The sequence below is a fragment of the Zootoca vivipara genome, chromosome 1 (assembly GCF_965207765.1).
Source record: "Zootoca vivipara chromosome 1, rZooViv2.hap1.1, whole genome shotgun sequence".
NCBI lineage: Eukaryota > Metazoa > Chordata > Lepidosauria > Squamata > Lacertidae > Zootoca > Zootoca vivipara.
The window spans coordinates 64,484,862-64,500,859 of NC_142582.1; the positions used below are offsets into that span (position 1 = coordinate 64,484,862).

Here is a 15,998-nt window from a genome sequence, read left to right on the forward strand (position 1 = left end):
CCTGCCTCCCGGCTGTGTGCTTGTTGGTGTGTGTTGTTGCCTCGTCTTGCCTTGCCGTCGGGGGTGGGAGGGGGTGGGGGTAAGAAGAGAGAAGCAGCGGCGGCGATATAGCAGCCCTGCCTCCTTTCGCCTTCCTCCGATCAATGCCCCTGGCCACTCACTTTCTGATGTTGCACGACGGGAAATGCTTTGAATACTTACGACATGGCCGCTCACGTTGATTGCCAAGATTGACAGCAGTAAACCAGCGCCTTCGCTTGTATCAGGAGGGGAGAAAGAGAGAGGCGGGGGGAGCAGGGAGGGGGAAGCCAAGCCCAACAACAAACAATAATGAACCCGATTGTAACTAAATCTCCAGGCAACCCGTCAGCAAACTTATCCTGACGATCTGGATCCTGCGCATCCGTGGCCCGAAGAAACGCAGCCAGCCAGTAGCTCAGTGAATTTATTCCTTTCGTTAGTATTTCTGCAGCTTGTTTACCCAGCCCTACAGACACCCATTCACCTTTCCTTCCTTCCGTCCGGCTAAGGCAGTTTGTTTATTGTTGTTATTGTTTTTAAAGGAAGGACCCCCAAGGCTTATTTCTTACAAACAAAAAACGCCACACTGGATCTCGAAGGAGGTAACTAGGAAAAGCAAACCGGCGCAGCGCTCGTTGTGTTGCTGATACCTGTTGTGGACTTGCGGTCGTGTGTGGTGCGCAGCCTGGTTGGGCGGGCGGGGGAGGCGGCGGACGCGTTCCTTAGTCGTGTTTTGAAAAGGGGCTTCCACGTTTTGTATGTGTCGCTTTATACCAGAGAATACGGTATTGTTTCTCTCTCTTCCCCCCCCTCTCCCTCTCTCCCCGCTGTCTTTTAAGGGCTTGCTGGTTGTAATTGACCAAAGCAGCAGTAGCAGCAGCCGCAATAGCGGCGTCCGGAGGTAGATTGTGAAGTTCGGGAGATTTCTGAATGAATCCCCGGCGCGGCTGCTTAGTGCTGGACTTTTTGGGGAGGGCGGTGTTGGTGGCGGCGGCGCCGACTGGGATGGGATGGGAAGAGGCGAACTGGTGGAGAAAGTCCTCACGCTTCTGACCTGGGGTGAGTTGCTCTGGGGAGGATCCTGAGGCTGCATAAAAAAGATCCCGCTTCTCTCTGAAATCACAACACGGCTGCTGCTGCTTCCCACCCCCTTTCCTTTCCGCCCTCCAAGTGGTGTGTCTATTTTAAAACGTAGTGACAGATCAGCGCTGTATTTTAAGATCACCCGCTGCCTGCGAACACATGGCGCTCTAGAGATACTGCGCGTAAGAGTGATACCAACAGAGGCAGGCGAGCGAGAAAAATTATAAAGCCCTTAAATCAATCTTCGGGAGCGTAAAGCTTCTGCCATTCCTCCGAAGTCCTCACCCTTGGAGATAGTAAGGATGAAGGAACAAGGGAGCTTTGTTTGGTGCCTCTTATTTCTCTGTTAACTTTGTGGTGGTTAAACTTGCCGAGAAGTTCGCTGCTAGTATGCTTATATATCTGTAGAACAGATCCTTAAGAGAGAGACGGGGCGGGGGGGGGGCGGGGGAGTATTATACCGCTAGGTGGTAATGCTGGATTTGACCACAGAGGGGCAGTGTATCGAGGACTTGCTGTTCCTGTGGCGCCTTATCTCTCTGCAGGCAGAGGCTGGGATAAAGTTATACTGAAAACTTTAAAATTGATATCACACCCTAATTTGTGTTCCACAGGGAGGGGGAGAGAAAAAAAGAGAGTGAGAGCCCAACAACACACAGGGCTCCGCTTACACCATGAGAAGGGGAGCTCTTGGCTGCATTGTGGGCTCGCCCAACATTCAGCTGGGGATTTCTTGCTGTGTCTTAGCTCTCGCCGGAGGTCATGCAAATCGACCTTAAAGGAATGCATAAGCCATAAATTAAAATAAACCCCGTAGCCACGGGCTGATTCATAAGTAGACAATACCTAACCTGGACAAAACGGCTTCCTTTGCGAGCTGGAAGAAAAGAATAGTGCCTAAAGTAAACGCAAAGTAAGTTCCCAGAACGTATTTTCTTTTGCATTAATGTCGTTGTTTTCTGTTATTTCGCGCAACTTTAATCTCAGGGAAACTGCCTTCAACCGCAGTTTTAAGCGTACTTTGCAGAGATGGTAGAGAGGCAGCAAGGTGGTTTGGTGGGAGCGCTAGTCCCCCCCCCCCTTTCATAAGTGGTGCTTCTTGTTTGTCATTTTTGAAGAAGGATCTTATTTAAAAAAAAAATAAGATGGGTTTGATGTAATTTATTTTGAAGATCTTTCTATCTTCTGTTGTAAATCTGGTTTGTCTCTGAAAAACTGCATGCCACTTAGCCAGGCATTGTGTGTGTGTGTGTGTGTGTGTGTGTGAGAGAGAGAGAGAGAGAGAGAGAGAGAGAGAGAGATCACCTGGTGCTTTTATTTTGCTTTACGTTGTATTGTTGAAATGTCGCCTTACAAATACTTCTTAAAGTTATATATGAGAGAGGGCGTTTGGCAGGAGCTAATACCGGGTAGTTCTCTCTCTGTTCGATCCAGTGGTAAATCAGGGGTGTATGTCGTATGTCTGGGACAGAGTACACGAAGGTGTGTGTGTATGAATGTATACAACATGCCACTGTACCACACACGCATACAACTTGCACGGGTGTATATAACGGGCTTTTTGTTGCTGCGAGAGCTGAAGTCTTCCAGCTCTCCCCCGCCACCCCCGCCACCTTTTGGAGCGCCTTGGAGCCGCTTTGCAGCCGGGGTTCCTTGTGTGCGCGCGCGTCTGAGGAGCAGAGCAGGGCCTTGGGGTCAATCAGAGGCGCAGATCATATTGATTTGATTGCCACCACCTCTGCTTTGCGGAGGACTCGTTTCCCGGGTGTGTTTTTTTTTTAAGGACGGCGAGAAGGGAAGAAGTGGCAAATGTGAAAAGGCAATTGAGCGTTGTTGTGTCTGTGTGTCAGTGCAATCTTGCCGGGGCTTGGGAGCCTGCGGTCAGGAGATTAGCTACGTCCTCCTGGGTGTTTCCCCAAAAACACAGACAGGGAAACTTTCCGAGATAAACAAGCGTATCTGCGCCTGTTGTTATGCAGATAAAGGAGACATGTTGCATGTGGGTTTCTTTTTTTAAAATAGCCCATCGTAGTAGGCTGAGCAGCTTTGAACCTACAGTAATTTTAATTTGAACGGGGGAGGGGAACGTACATTAAAAACATATTTTCATTTTTAAAATGACGGTGTGATTGAAACTGATGGGCATCTCGGTATAAAGTGACTTTTTAACTTTTTGAAAAACCCTGTAGCTGGGTGGGTTTGACTGTGGTTGGGTGGGCAGGTGGTAGTGTTGTAGAAACTGCTTTGAGATTGCAACTAGATTGCACATGTTATACTGACTCCCTTGTGTGGGCTCATTGCATCAAACCGCAAATCGTTTTTAAGATGGACACAAAACTTGTCCTTCAACGTGAACCTCTTGCCTAAAACGTTTCGAAGCCCTGTACAAAACGATGTACCAGTATCTTAAGACTCTTCTCCCTCGCATATTGGCATCCGATTTCTGTATGTATGATATCTCCCTTTATAATTAGTAACCGTATCTCGAAGTTAATCTTTTTTAAAAAATTAAAAATAAATCTGATCCTCTCCTCCAAAGTATTTTTAGGGAGGTACATATTTGAATGAAAATAATTAGGTTACTTGGATTACGTTTGCAGCTTGAAGTAGCTTGACACCTGGCAGAGAACTGCTTAAGCGTTTTCTTTAAACTCTGCCTCCTTCTCCATAACTGCGTTTCTTATAATACATTCTTGTGTTAAGTGAGAAAGGCTGTTTGTAAAACAATCCCCTGGCTAGTCCCAGTGTTGGGTGAAGCTGATCCTGTAATGGCATTTTGTTTTGAACAGTTGCTGTAGTTGAAGTTCCCTCATAAGGTAAGGTGGCACTGGCTCTCTGAAAGGAGGTCCAAATGCCACATTTATAATTAGACTGCCAATTCAGCACATTGTATCCATTGCTATACAGGGAGATACTTGCTGTGTCTGGCCCCTCTCAATAGCCTGTATTCAGAATTAGCCAATTCAACTACTTCAACTTCGGCATCAAATTTAGAATAGGCAATGAGAGAACGGGAGGGGGGCTGAGAGAGAAAGCAAACAATAACTCTGCAATCTCTCCCCTCAGCTGGCCATGAAAGGCCAAAGAATATAAGGAGAGCAATTCATAACAATTGTATTGGGGAATCCATACATCAAAGACAACAAGTTTGGCGAGTCCCCCCCCCTTTTTAAAGAAAAAAGTTATTTGGGGGAGGGAATTAAAATCGGGGGGGGGAAATGTTCCTGGCATATATTTCTTTCCTTTTAAAAAAATGGCCAAAGGATATAGGACAATTACACCTGTGCTTGCAACTGAACACAGGTCCCTGGGAAAACTGGCAGGAAAAGTCTTTAGCCCCTCCTGAGGTCTATAAGAATAAACTCTGCTTGCAGGCAGCAGCAGCAGCTCCTCTCCCGCCCCCTGTGCAGTCAGTCACAAGGAGCAGAGCTTCAGGCAAGCCGTGGTTGCTGCTCCTGCAGCCGCCTCCTCCTCCTCCTGCTCGACAGAGGGGCAGTTTAACGCTCTTCGGCGGAGAGCGGAGGGAATAGGCTGTCGGGGAGGGAGAAGGAAGAAGGTCATTTGCATTCTCAGGCCCTTCCTCTCAATCATCGACCTTCTAATTCCTGGGGAAGGAAGGCGCTGGCTGCTTTAGGGTTAGCTGGCGATTCTCGCGCACGCGGCAGGGGCCGCGGGAGGGGGGGGTGAAGGGGTGCTTTGCCGGCCGAACTTCTTCAAACTTAACCTCCCCCCCCCCCGCTCTGCTCTGTTGGAAGCGACCGCTGAGGAGGGATACAGAGGCGGCCAAGTGCGCCGTCGGCGGCAGGGTCCGCAGGGAAAGTGGGAGGTGAGGCGTCCGCAGGGGGTTTGGTGGTTTGTCTCCAAAGTTTTCCCACAGATGGCGCGGCAGCGGCGGCTCTGGCTCGGTGGGGGCGAGTGGCAGCCGCGGGCCAGCATCGAAGAACACGCGCCGCAGCGCCTCTGCCTTGCAACACCCCTCGCCGCAGCGGCGGGACTGGGCTGGGGGGCGGGGGAGCCGCTGCCGCCGCCGCTGGCCACGCTTTATCTTTCTTTCAGTGTTCATTCTCGCTTCTCCAGGCAGGCTTGGCTGCAGAGTTTGTCTGGGCCTCGCTCCTTCCCTCTTGGCTTGTGCCGCAACTCGGTTTACACTGGATTAGCCCCACTGATCTTAATACGACTGCTCTGGGACAAATGAGTTGTGTGACTTCTGCCTCCCGCCACTGGTGTCCCATGTAAACATTTCCCCCCGCGCTGAACAGTGCAGGGGCATGTGCAGACGTTGGCATTATTGCACCGCAAATATGCTTGTATGTGTGCTTATCCATCTCTCTATCTCACACACACCTCCACTCCAAACTCCACATACACACGCACCCCTCAGGAATGTGTTAGCTATGCAGTAGGCAGTATATCCCAGGAGTATATTGTGTCTTTGTGTAGTACTATAATTAATTGCGATTTTAATTATTTACGTTTGCACACTTTTCTGAAAAGAGCAGTGTGGAAATGCCTTAAGATTCTCCTCTTTCCTAAGCACATACTGGAGGTTGGACATTTGATATAATGTTATGTGATAATATTATGTGGGTGTATATTTTGGTCACATAAGAGTGTAACAGTTTAGGTGAATGGAATGAATATTTCCATAGGGTGTCATGTGGCCAGCTATGAAGTTTGATTGACTAGGTTCAGGGAATAAGAATGAGGATTCTGCTACAGCTATGTTTATCAGAAGCATACCATACTGAATTCATTTTTATTACCAAGTAGGTTAAGATTTGTCTTAATAGTGTATGTATATGTTTCAATCTATATCAGTTCAGTGTTTGTGGGCGTTGCATACATATGTACACAATCCAATGTTCAAAACTATATAGTCTTCAAATAAGGGGAAGCTTTAAAAAATCTGCAATTAAATTATCTGCAATTATCGTATGATGTGAATATATTGCAGTGTTTCATACTGAGGTATTAACCCAAAACAAAGGTCAGTTTTTGTGGCTTAGGCATGTCTATCTCCTATAGTTAGTCCTTTCTGACATTTTTACAAAATATGTTTTAAAGAGGAAAAGAATGGTGTTAAGTTCAGGGTAACCTCTTTCTGTGGGGGTTGGAGAAAAAAATGAATGTGTAGGAAAAGCTGGAAAAGGGATGAAGATCAGGCCTTCGTACATGAGTAGAAGTAACTGTTTTGCTTCTGGTGGACATAAAAAAGTTTCTTCTGTGAAAACCTTATTATATTTGGCAAACACTTTAATCACCCTAGGAAATACCTCTTTATAAAGCATATCAAGGTAGCTAGCTTTTTATGTGAAATATCTGAAAAAATAATTCGAATGTTAATCCCGTCCCCATGTGTGTACTGCTCTTGGCAGATAGAAAATTCAATTTATGTATGTATGCATGCATGCATGCATGCATGTATGTATATAAGCCAATTCACAGTCAATTCTGTACAGAGCTGGTTTTAATGCTAGCTAATAACAATATTAGATTGTCATTGTAAGGTAGATTCCAATTAGTAGTGCTTCCTACCATGAAAACAGAGACTGTGTTTTTAGAGTAGCATTGGATTGATGAGATGTGAATTACAGTACTAATTCAACTGTAGTTTATTCCAAGAGTGGAATGCCCAGAAACAAACCTCTTCAACATATCGTCTATTTTTCTTTTTCTCGCCTTTCCCCCAGCTATAATAGGTTGCAACTGTATAATAAGTATGAAGCTCTTGTCCAGCTCCTAAATGGGTATTTAAATGATGTTGTTGTTCTTATATAGAAATATTCTCTATACCTCTATAAACTGAGGCAAATGAATAATTAATCCCCGCCCCTAATTTCCTGTGCCTGCTTTTGGACACATCTGTTAGGTGATGTTACAGTTTGTCTAGTATTTAGCATGCCCTGTTCTGAAAACATGTAGAAGTTATGTGGTATCCATCAGTACTACATTAATAATTGGGGTGTTATTTCCAGCACCTGTGCAGTTCACTCCTATGCATGCTTACTAAGAAGTAAGCGCCACTTAAATTGGAGTGTTGTTCGGAAATAAACTGAATTCAATGGGACTTGAATGCGTATGCATACTTAGGACTGAGGTGCCAAGTTATATAGAGGAGGTGAGTTCATTATGAATATTTACCAGACCAGAAATCCACTAATTTTAAAACAGTGATGATATTGCAATTATGATAAATTATCCCTTTCATTATAATTTTGTTTGGTCTAGAATAGGTTTTGGACATTGCCATAATAGATAGTCGTGCCAATTTCTGGTTTGTAGCTATCTTAGAAAGTCATGAGTTATTTGACATTGATGAAACTGCTACACATACCCATCAGATATTCAAGTATTCAGTGAAGTTTTAAATAATTCTCTTTCAATTAGTATAACAGGAACTTGAAAAATGGATTTCTGTTAAAGAAACAAGAATCGGTACATAGTGATTTCTTCCCTCCCCCTTGCATACTTGACAATTCTTCTATCAGTTTTAGTCATGCATGCATTTTTAAATAAAGAATAACCTCTTCACAGTTTAAACCTCTGTTTAGAGGTACTTATTTAATAAGAAAAAAGTCAATTAGAAAATGTGGTTGTTTGGTTATTTGTAATATAAATGAATGCTTTTATGTTTCTGAATACAAGTGAAACACGCTATCAGGTTACCTGTGGTTAGGAGTATCAGGCAAAGCACAGATTACCTACAACCAGTTGATTTACAGGTATGTCAGATCTACCACAGTGATGTAAACCTGTATCATTGTTCAATGTGAAAAGAATGTTAGAAACAGGAGTAGACATACTTGCATATTTTTATTATTAATATTTGGTATAATTTGTTAAAGGCATTAACAAGCAGCAATACCGGAATTATTGTCTTTGTATGCTGTGTTTATATTTTTCCCCCAAAACTGCCTTGTTTGTATGACAGTTTTTTACTGTATGGCATTCTAACAATCATAATAACTAATAGTTTTCTTCTGTTGTATACACATTGTACCTGTTGACATGCAGCTCCCCCCCCCACCCCCATGTGAATACCCCTTAACAAAATAAAATTAAATGCAGCTGTATTTTGATTGTGCCACAAGAATTTCATCTACCGTGTGTGTGCCATGAGGAAATAGTATAAGAGCTTTGGTGATTGATTTTTGGTAATTTACTTTTCAAAATCCCGCCGGTTTAAAATAATACACAGATAATTTGCAAGCAAAGCTACCTGGAAAAAATACGGAACTGTTTATATAGTGTGAGTGTAGGTTGTTCCAACTAAGGCATTTTTTCATACTTTGGAAGATGGGATAATATTGGAATGCCTGCTACTTCTGCAGAACGGATGTATCTAACCCATTGCTTCTCCAGTACACCGAAAGAAGACCTTGCCCAAACCTGTACATCTCTGAAATACAGTATTGATTTGATTCTTAACTGCAGGGCCTTCATATCATTGCTCAAAATATCTAACTTTACACCAATATTAGCCATTCTTTTTATAGTGACACTATGCTTAGTAAAAAAACTTCTAAGCACTGAGGTCAGGTGTTGAGATTGGATTCTAGTTTATTTTTTATGAATCAGATAAAGATTTCTGTGCATGAGACCGTATGTGAAGATGAGAGAACAAGAACATTTCCATATCAAAGGCAATATATCTGAGGCTGCATAGTAATTAAAATGCAGTGGTTTGGACTCTGCGCTATCACTTAAGCAGAGCATTGTTGGGATCTTGTACAGAATGCAGCCGGTTGCCTCTTGCATACTTCTAGAAATACACTTGCAATTTTGCACAAACATTTATGCCAGTCCACACTTTTCTGTGGATAATTTGTATTTCATCCAAGCCATTCAAAGCCAAAGCTTTTTTTTTTTAAGCAACCCCCTCATTATGGCTTTTGTGCATCAACTATTTTTATTCCGGTTGTTTGTATTTTCTCTTACCAGAATGATGGCTTGTTTATATTCACATTCGCTTTATATTTTCTAAGACTTCCCCCTCCCAACCCTGTCTCACATTTGTATTTTGTGATTGGAAAAAAAAAATCTTAATTTTAAGGTCAGAATGGGATCCTTTCATAGCCTAATTGAAGAGAGCACAAAAGGTTACATGTTGCATTTTAGGGTAAATCAACTGTATGATAAGGAGAGTTTTTCTTTTAAATATACAATGCACATTTCCTAGTTATGACTCATCCTTGCACAATGTAAAGATGAACTAATTCCTCAGAAGAATGCACTGTGCTCTAGGCACACCTTTTCACAACTGCTTTCCTCGGGTTATATTTGTAGGGGGAGTTAAATCATTTTGGTTTCTTATGCTAATACTGAAATGATTTCAAAAGTGAAAAAACAGTATATTGAGTATTATTCTTGTTTCTTTTGGAATTTATTATTATTATTACCATGCCTGGTCTTAGAGATTGTTTTTAAAACTTTAGGATTATAATTGAATTAAGAAATTTGTGCTTGAATAGAAAACAGCATTTGGGGTGAACTGTTAAAAGTAAGCAATCTAAGAAATTTATAATAATATGATATAATATAGTATAATACAATATAATAATAATTCTTATTTGCAGGAGTTGGTGTTTTTAGCTTTAGAGTCATGGCCAAATCTTAGCATAGGCAGGGTAGCGTGTATCTACTCATCCACATTCCCTGGCAGTTTCAGCTGGCTCACATAATCCTAATTTCCTCTCCTAAATATATTTTAGTGGCGCATCAGTGGATTATGTGATGGACCTTGTCATCCCCCTTTTTAAATTCTACTGCCGTGTGTAAACAAAAATTTAAAAAAATCCTTCCAGTAGCGCCTTAGAGACCAACTAAGTTTGTCATAGGTATGAGCTTTCGTGTGCATGCACACTTCGTCAGATGTGTGTAAGAAATACAATAGAAATGAAAACACTCTTGAAGTGCAGCAGGGTATTTTTCTGCTCTTTTCATGATTCAAATGTCTTGCACAGAGCATTGTTGCCAGCTTATACTATATTCTGTGTTACCAATAAGGCAAAGTTGGGTTCACACAACCCCCCCTCCCCCGAAGTGTTTTCCCAGTGACTTCTTATGCAGAGCTGTTTGGAACTAGGTCATGCAAAGGATCAGAACTATATGTTCATGTTGCAAAATAACACACATTTGACAAGTGGCCTTTTTGAGGCATGCTGAGCTTGAGTTGATCTTGATGTGTGTCAGATCTTTCATGTGACCCCTTTCACCATGAAGCACATGGAGGGTGATTGTAAAAATGAACTTGTGATGAGAGTAAAATAGTTAAAGTCATTTGAATCCACCTTTAGCCTCAGTTAGTGTGATGCCTCAGGCTATGTGGTACACAAAATACTCTGGGGGCCTTCTGAATGGAAGGTGTTAATGTACATAGGGGATTTTGTTTTTATAGTACCAAATAGTTGTAAAAGGTTACATAGATTCAGTCTCATTTTATGAGCTATTTCAGAAAGCAAGACTGGTCTTATGGGGTACAGTAGATAAACCATATTTGAAGCTTTAAACTTATTCCTGGAATGTTGGGTGCTTATTTCTGGAATGTTGGATGCTATTAAAATGCAGATTGACTTAGATATTCCTTAAGGTTTTTTTCTGTGAAAACTTATGCTGCATCAGACAATAAATAAACGGTCTCTGTTTATCACAGTTCTTTGTTACTTAGCTTTCTTAAGAGAGCTATTATTCTGTTACAATTCAGTTGTGATTCTATTATTCTATTACAATTCAGTTGAGACTTGTATTTAGTCTTAATTCTTCACATTAAAGTTTGGGGGTATTTTTTATCCCTTTGGAACACTGAAATTGTTGGAACCATAAGGCTTCTAATTTTCCTTCCACCTTCTTGAGGTCTGTCGGGATTCAATAGGCTGCATTTGGACTTCTGATGTCCCCCCTCCCCCCTTCTAAAGGCAGCACAGCCTATTGCACTGAAAGCTACTCACGGGACTTTTGGAGAAGTCTTCAAAGCAGTGCAAGAAGTGGCAGGTTAGCAGCTGAAAACAGGAATTACTTGACCACCACTTGCATGCAGCTAAGGACCTCTTTGGATTCTTGCTTTATTATTCAGTATAGTTGTGAGACAGCAACTCAGATTTCATGCATGCATTTGGGATAACACTGAGTCCATAAAGTTCTATCCTACAAAAAAAACCAAAAAAACCAAATGGGCCGTAGAATAAATGAACTGATCTGTTTGTTTGTTTCCAGAGATGTGTCTTTTTGTGCTCTGCTCTGTGGAAAGAGTTGTATGAACAGATCCAGGAAATTGGGCGGAGGTATAGGGTTTTCCTTTTGTCATTTGCTTTTGTGCCAAAAGTGCATACAGTGTTTATTGCCAATGATAAAAGTGATTCTTACAACAGGCCACACGCTGCAACAGCTTGTAGTCGAAAAAAGTATTCACGCATGCAAATAAACTAATTTACATGGATACATTTTTTCCTTCTTATTTGCATTAGTGTGTAGTACTAAGGATAAATATTTCGATTTTAAACTTAGGCTTGCTACTTTAAAATGTAGGTTGTTAAATAGTTTAAATTCTCTTACTAAGTTTTTTTCAGTATTCAGACATTGGCAAAACTTTCATCCCACTCAAATCTATAATTTTGATAGCTGCATTGAGCTACTGAGTGTTTTTCCCTTCTTTTCTCTAGTTCTAGTTTCAGAATGAACCAGAATGATTTTGTACATTTTGCAGTACATGACAAAGAGCAAGCTGTTTTAATATTATTGTATGGAAGACAATGAGAAAAAGAATGAAGGGAGAGAAACAAATGCTTCTCTTCCTTCTCTCTTTGTAAAAGAATTAGGAAGAAGAAGGTGCGGAGGGACTATCCTGCACATTTTTAACATCAAAGAGAAAAGTTGCCATAGTTGCAGCCGTAAGCATGAAGTCACTAGTGTACTTCTTAATTATGGTACAAACCTGCGGCGCTTGTGTAGAATTGGGCTCTGTGGATTGGATCAGTCATTTTATATGGAGCTACACAATTTCTGCTCAGTGTAATATGCCTATTCCAAATGACTGGTATAAATTTGGGTTGACTATGATTTGCCTTTTCCTTCCCTACTTGTCTTTTTTTTTGAGAGAGAGAGAGAGGTAGGAATATAGCAAGGGGGTTAGATGGAGAACGTTAGGGAAGTTATGTATTTGAAGCAAAAGGTGTTAATAGTTTATGAACCAACAAAAACAGTTCCTTCTCCAGGTGGATCACGTTTAGTCAAAACTCTCCACTATGACCTGTCCATCTTGGGTGGCCCTGCACAGCATAGCTCAGTGATGGGCAACCTTTTGAGCTTGGTGTGTCAAAATTCGCCAAAAAACCAAGCATAACTTGGGTGGTGTGTCACTTCGAGAGAAAAAACATTAATTTTGCGATATTTATAGTTTAAATAACAAAAATGTATAATTGTAATATATATCTGTATTTAATAAACCAAAAACTAATTATTTAACCAAACCAAACAAAAAACCCCTTATTTATCACAAAGTGCCCAGAGTTGTTGAGCTTTTTTGGGGGGTGCAAAAGTTGCTTTGCTTTTGGGGGGGGTGTGCCTCAAAGCTGCTGTGCTTTTTTTGGGGGGGAAAGAGAACAGAAATAAATGATGAATAATACCTTCGCTGGAACTAACACGCAGCACCAACATAGTCTGCCAAAGGGCCAAATAAAACCAGCACAGAACGGGTTAAAAATGAACGCTGTTACACCCAATCATCCTCTGCCAAAGTGCCAGAAAAAACAGCACATAAAGGGTTGAAAAACCAATCTTTGGCTACAGGGCAGTCTTGAGCAGGTCGCGCGCCATGGTGCTGAGGGGCGGAGATCGCTCCAGCGTCCCCGCCACGCGGCGCCCTGCCTACCGGGCCACCTGGGGTCTACCTAGAGCGGCCCTGTCTGGCTACCAGCAGCAACAACAACATCAAAAGGATCCGGGTTTTAACAGCGGAGACAATGGGTTTTAACAGCGGAGACAAGCTGTCGCGTGAGGAGGAGCAGGAGAACAAATGGGGGGGGGACAACAACAGCAGCGCGAATGGGCCGATGGGGCGCGTGCCAGCAGTGAGGGCTCTGCGTGTCACGTCTGACACGTGTGTCATAGGTTCACAATCACTGGCATAGCTCGTAGCTTCTCTGAGTTATTCAAGCCCCTTCACCACGACAAGGCATTGATCCATGAAGGGGCTGGATGACTCTGTTGCCCTCAAACAATGAGAGAAACAGCTGCAATAGGAGATGCACACGTTTAGTGCCTCTCCTGTAAGTAAAATTATAACAATATATCCAATCCAGTCCCTATATTGAAAACATGTGTCAAAAGAGTTGTTTTTGAAAAGATGAAGTAAATATTAATCTTCTCAATTTGTTTTGGCTCAGGATTGTTAAATTGCAGCCAGTGAGTCCCATCCAGCCCACCATGCTATGGGATGTAGGCTGCCAGACCTTGCCTGCAGCCTTAGCTCCTGATCTGATTGGATGATTAAGTGTTCTTCCTTGATTAGAAAATAAAGTGCAGGAAAGGGCCCATAGCTCAGTGGTAGATTATCTGCCTTGTATGCAGGAAGGTTCCAGGTTCAACCCCAGACATTTCCAGGTAGTGCTGCAAAGACTCCCAGTTTAAAATCCTTCAGTTCAGACAGTACTGAGCTAGATGGACTATTGAGCCTACCAAGATTGAGCCTACCAAGTGGCGATAGCGACGGCGAAGAAGACTTTCTTCACCGCCTCTATTGCATCTACAGAAAACAGCAACAGGAGACTCTTTCAGGTGGTGCGCAATTTAGCGGAACCACCTGCTCCATCGGGGCCCAGTATGGGCCACATGATCTCCTGCAATGATTTTGCAAAGTTTTTTGCAGATAAAGTCACTCAGATTTGGGAAGAGGTAGACTCCACCGTGGGAGCAGGGCCGGGGCGGAAGAGTGCTAGAGTCCTATCTAGTCAAGTTGCATGGGATCAGTTCCAATCTGTTACCTCTGAGGATGTGGACAGGCTGCTTGGACGAGTGAAACCAACCACCTGTCTCCTTGATCCTTGCCCATCCTGGCTTATAAAAGCAATGTTACAGGGAGCTGGCTAAAAAGGAAATTGCAGGTATCCATACAACCTACTCTTTCCCCAGAATGAGGGTATTATGCGTGAATCCTTTGCTTGCTTTTCTATTTGGTGTGTTGTATGCTTCTTTTTGTATGTTGGCATGGATGTTGCCTGGTTTGGTGTTGCTGTTTATTTGTTTTGGGGCAGCATGCAGGTGGCTTGCTTGTTTGTGGGTGGGTAGCCTCTGAATATCACCTGTTTTTCTTCTGTGGCAATGGGTATTGTAATGGTGCTGTTGCGGCTACTCTTGAGTAAAGACGCCCAAGTCCGCTCTGTCTTTAAGAGTTTTATTGTGCATAGTATGTACAGTGCAGAGATAGCAGAAAACATGACCTCTCAGTCACTCGCAGAATCCGGGAGTGGACGTTTCCGGCTGCGTGACCAGCATAAGAACTTGGGCACCCCGAAACGCCTCCTCCTAACCTTACGTTTGGTGTCTTCGCCTTAATTCGGGCGCCGGAAGGGGCTGCATGTTCCCCTCCACCTGTTGGTCAGGGCGTTGCAAAGGCTCTCCAACATCACTGAGCCCTGACACCTCCGTCCTGACTTCCTGAATCCCCTCACCTGACCCGCTGCTGCTGCTGCTCTCACTGAGCGAAGTGCTGGTGAACAGGAGAGGGGGAGGTTCCCTGTAGGAAGGCCCCCTGACAGGTGTCTTGGCCCCTGATTGTTCCTTAGATTTCCAAATGTGTCCCCGTACCCCAAAACATTGTTGCCAAGTGTGGTCTATTGCAGTATTTATGAAATTGGTGAAAAACTTTATTTCCCACCAAGCATTTTGGGATAGTCAAGCTAGCAGCTGTTTTTATACTGGACAGATATTTTCACTGCTATTTGTAGACTTATAGTGCATTTTAATTTATTTACCATGTATATATGTAAATCATTTATTTCCCTCTTTACCAAAAAGTTAAATCTTGCTAGCAAAGGATATACACATACAGTAAAAGTAGGGAAAACCAGCTGAAAACAGGGAAATAACAATACAGAACAACAGTTTTTAATCTATCTTGTTCTGTGTCTTTCTTGTTCTTGTTTTATATTTTATTGTTTTACAGAAATTGTGCTCAATATTATTTCATAAGCCACTTTAATGCAAGACAGGAGTGCCTGGCGTGCTATGGTCCATGGGGTCACGAAGAGTCGGACACGACTAAACGACTAAACAACAACAAGCCACTTTAAAGGCCCTTCAGACTGATTGGAGGGGTAGCAAATTTAAATTAAGCAAGTAAACGGTTGGTAAAATTTGGAGCTTGATTCTGAACACACTTTTGCTCTGATGCCTGCAAGAGTGTGAGTGGTTTGCATTGCTCAGTTCCATAAAGCTTTTAGCACATATTTAATCCACTTGCTAGCCTTTGCTAAGTTCTGCAAAGGTCTGAGTGTATATTGATGGAAAGTTCACTTTTTACTTTTACTTGCCCCCCCCCCCTACAGTTTTAATGGCAGGCTTGTTAGATATTTTAGGATGCACACTTTACCTTGGAGTAAGTTATGCTAAAAACAATGCAATTTACTTCTAAGTAAACATGTACTGGATTGTTCTATAAGTCTTTCAGGTCTTGATTCGTCAGTAGATTGGAGCCGGGTGGGGTATGCTGCAGTAGATATGTCTCTGGTTGCATAGTTATTGCTTAAGTGTGCTGTTAAAATATGCTTGGAATGTGGCTCATTGTGCCTTTGTTTATAGAAAATGAGGTATGCCTATGCAGGTATTGCTGGATATAACTAGTTTGAGTAGGAAGGAGAATGGACAAGTGACCAGAAACACAGGAAGATAAAGGTTTAACC

General features: G+C 42.6%; 1 protein-coding gene across 26 annotated transcripts in view; it reads left to right on the forward strand.

The window, feature by feature from the left end:
• Positions 1-267: 267 nt before the first annotated feature.
• Positions 268-15,998, forward strand: part of SOX6 (SRY-box transcription factor 6) — a 399,510-nt gene continuing 383,779 nt past the window's right edge. For 10 of the 26 annotated variants that reach the window (XM_035119966.3, XM_088653474.1, XM_088653488.1 and 7 more), the window contains exon 1: positions 1,593-2,017. The gene's annotated coding sequence lies outside the window, so the exon portion shown is untranslated. Of the gene's footprint in view, positions 624-886; positions 1,081-1,592; positions 2,018-4,516; positions 4,931-15,998 lie in introns of those variants that run through there. The other 16 variants (XM_088653508.1, XM_088653542.1, XM_088653544.1 and 13 more) reach the window with 9 other exon arrangements.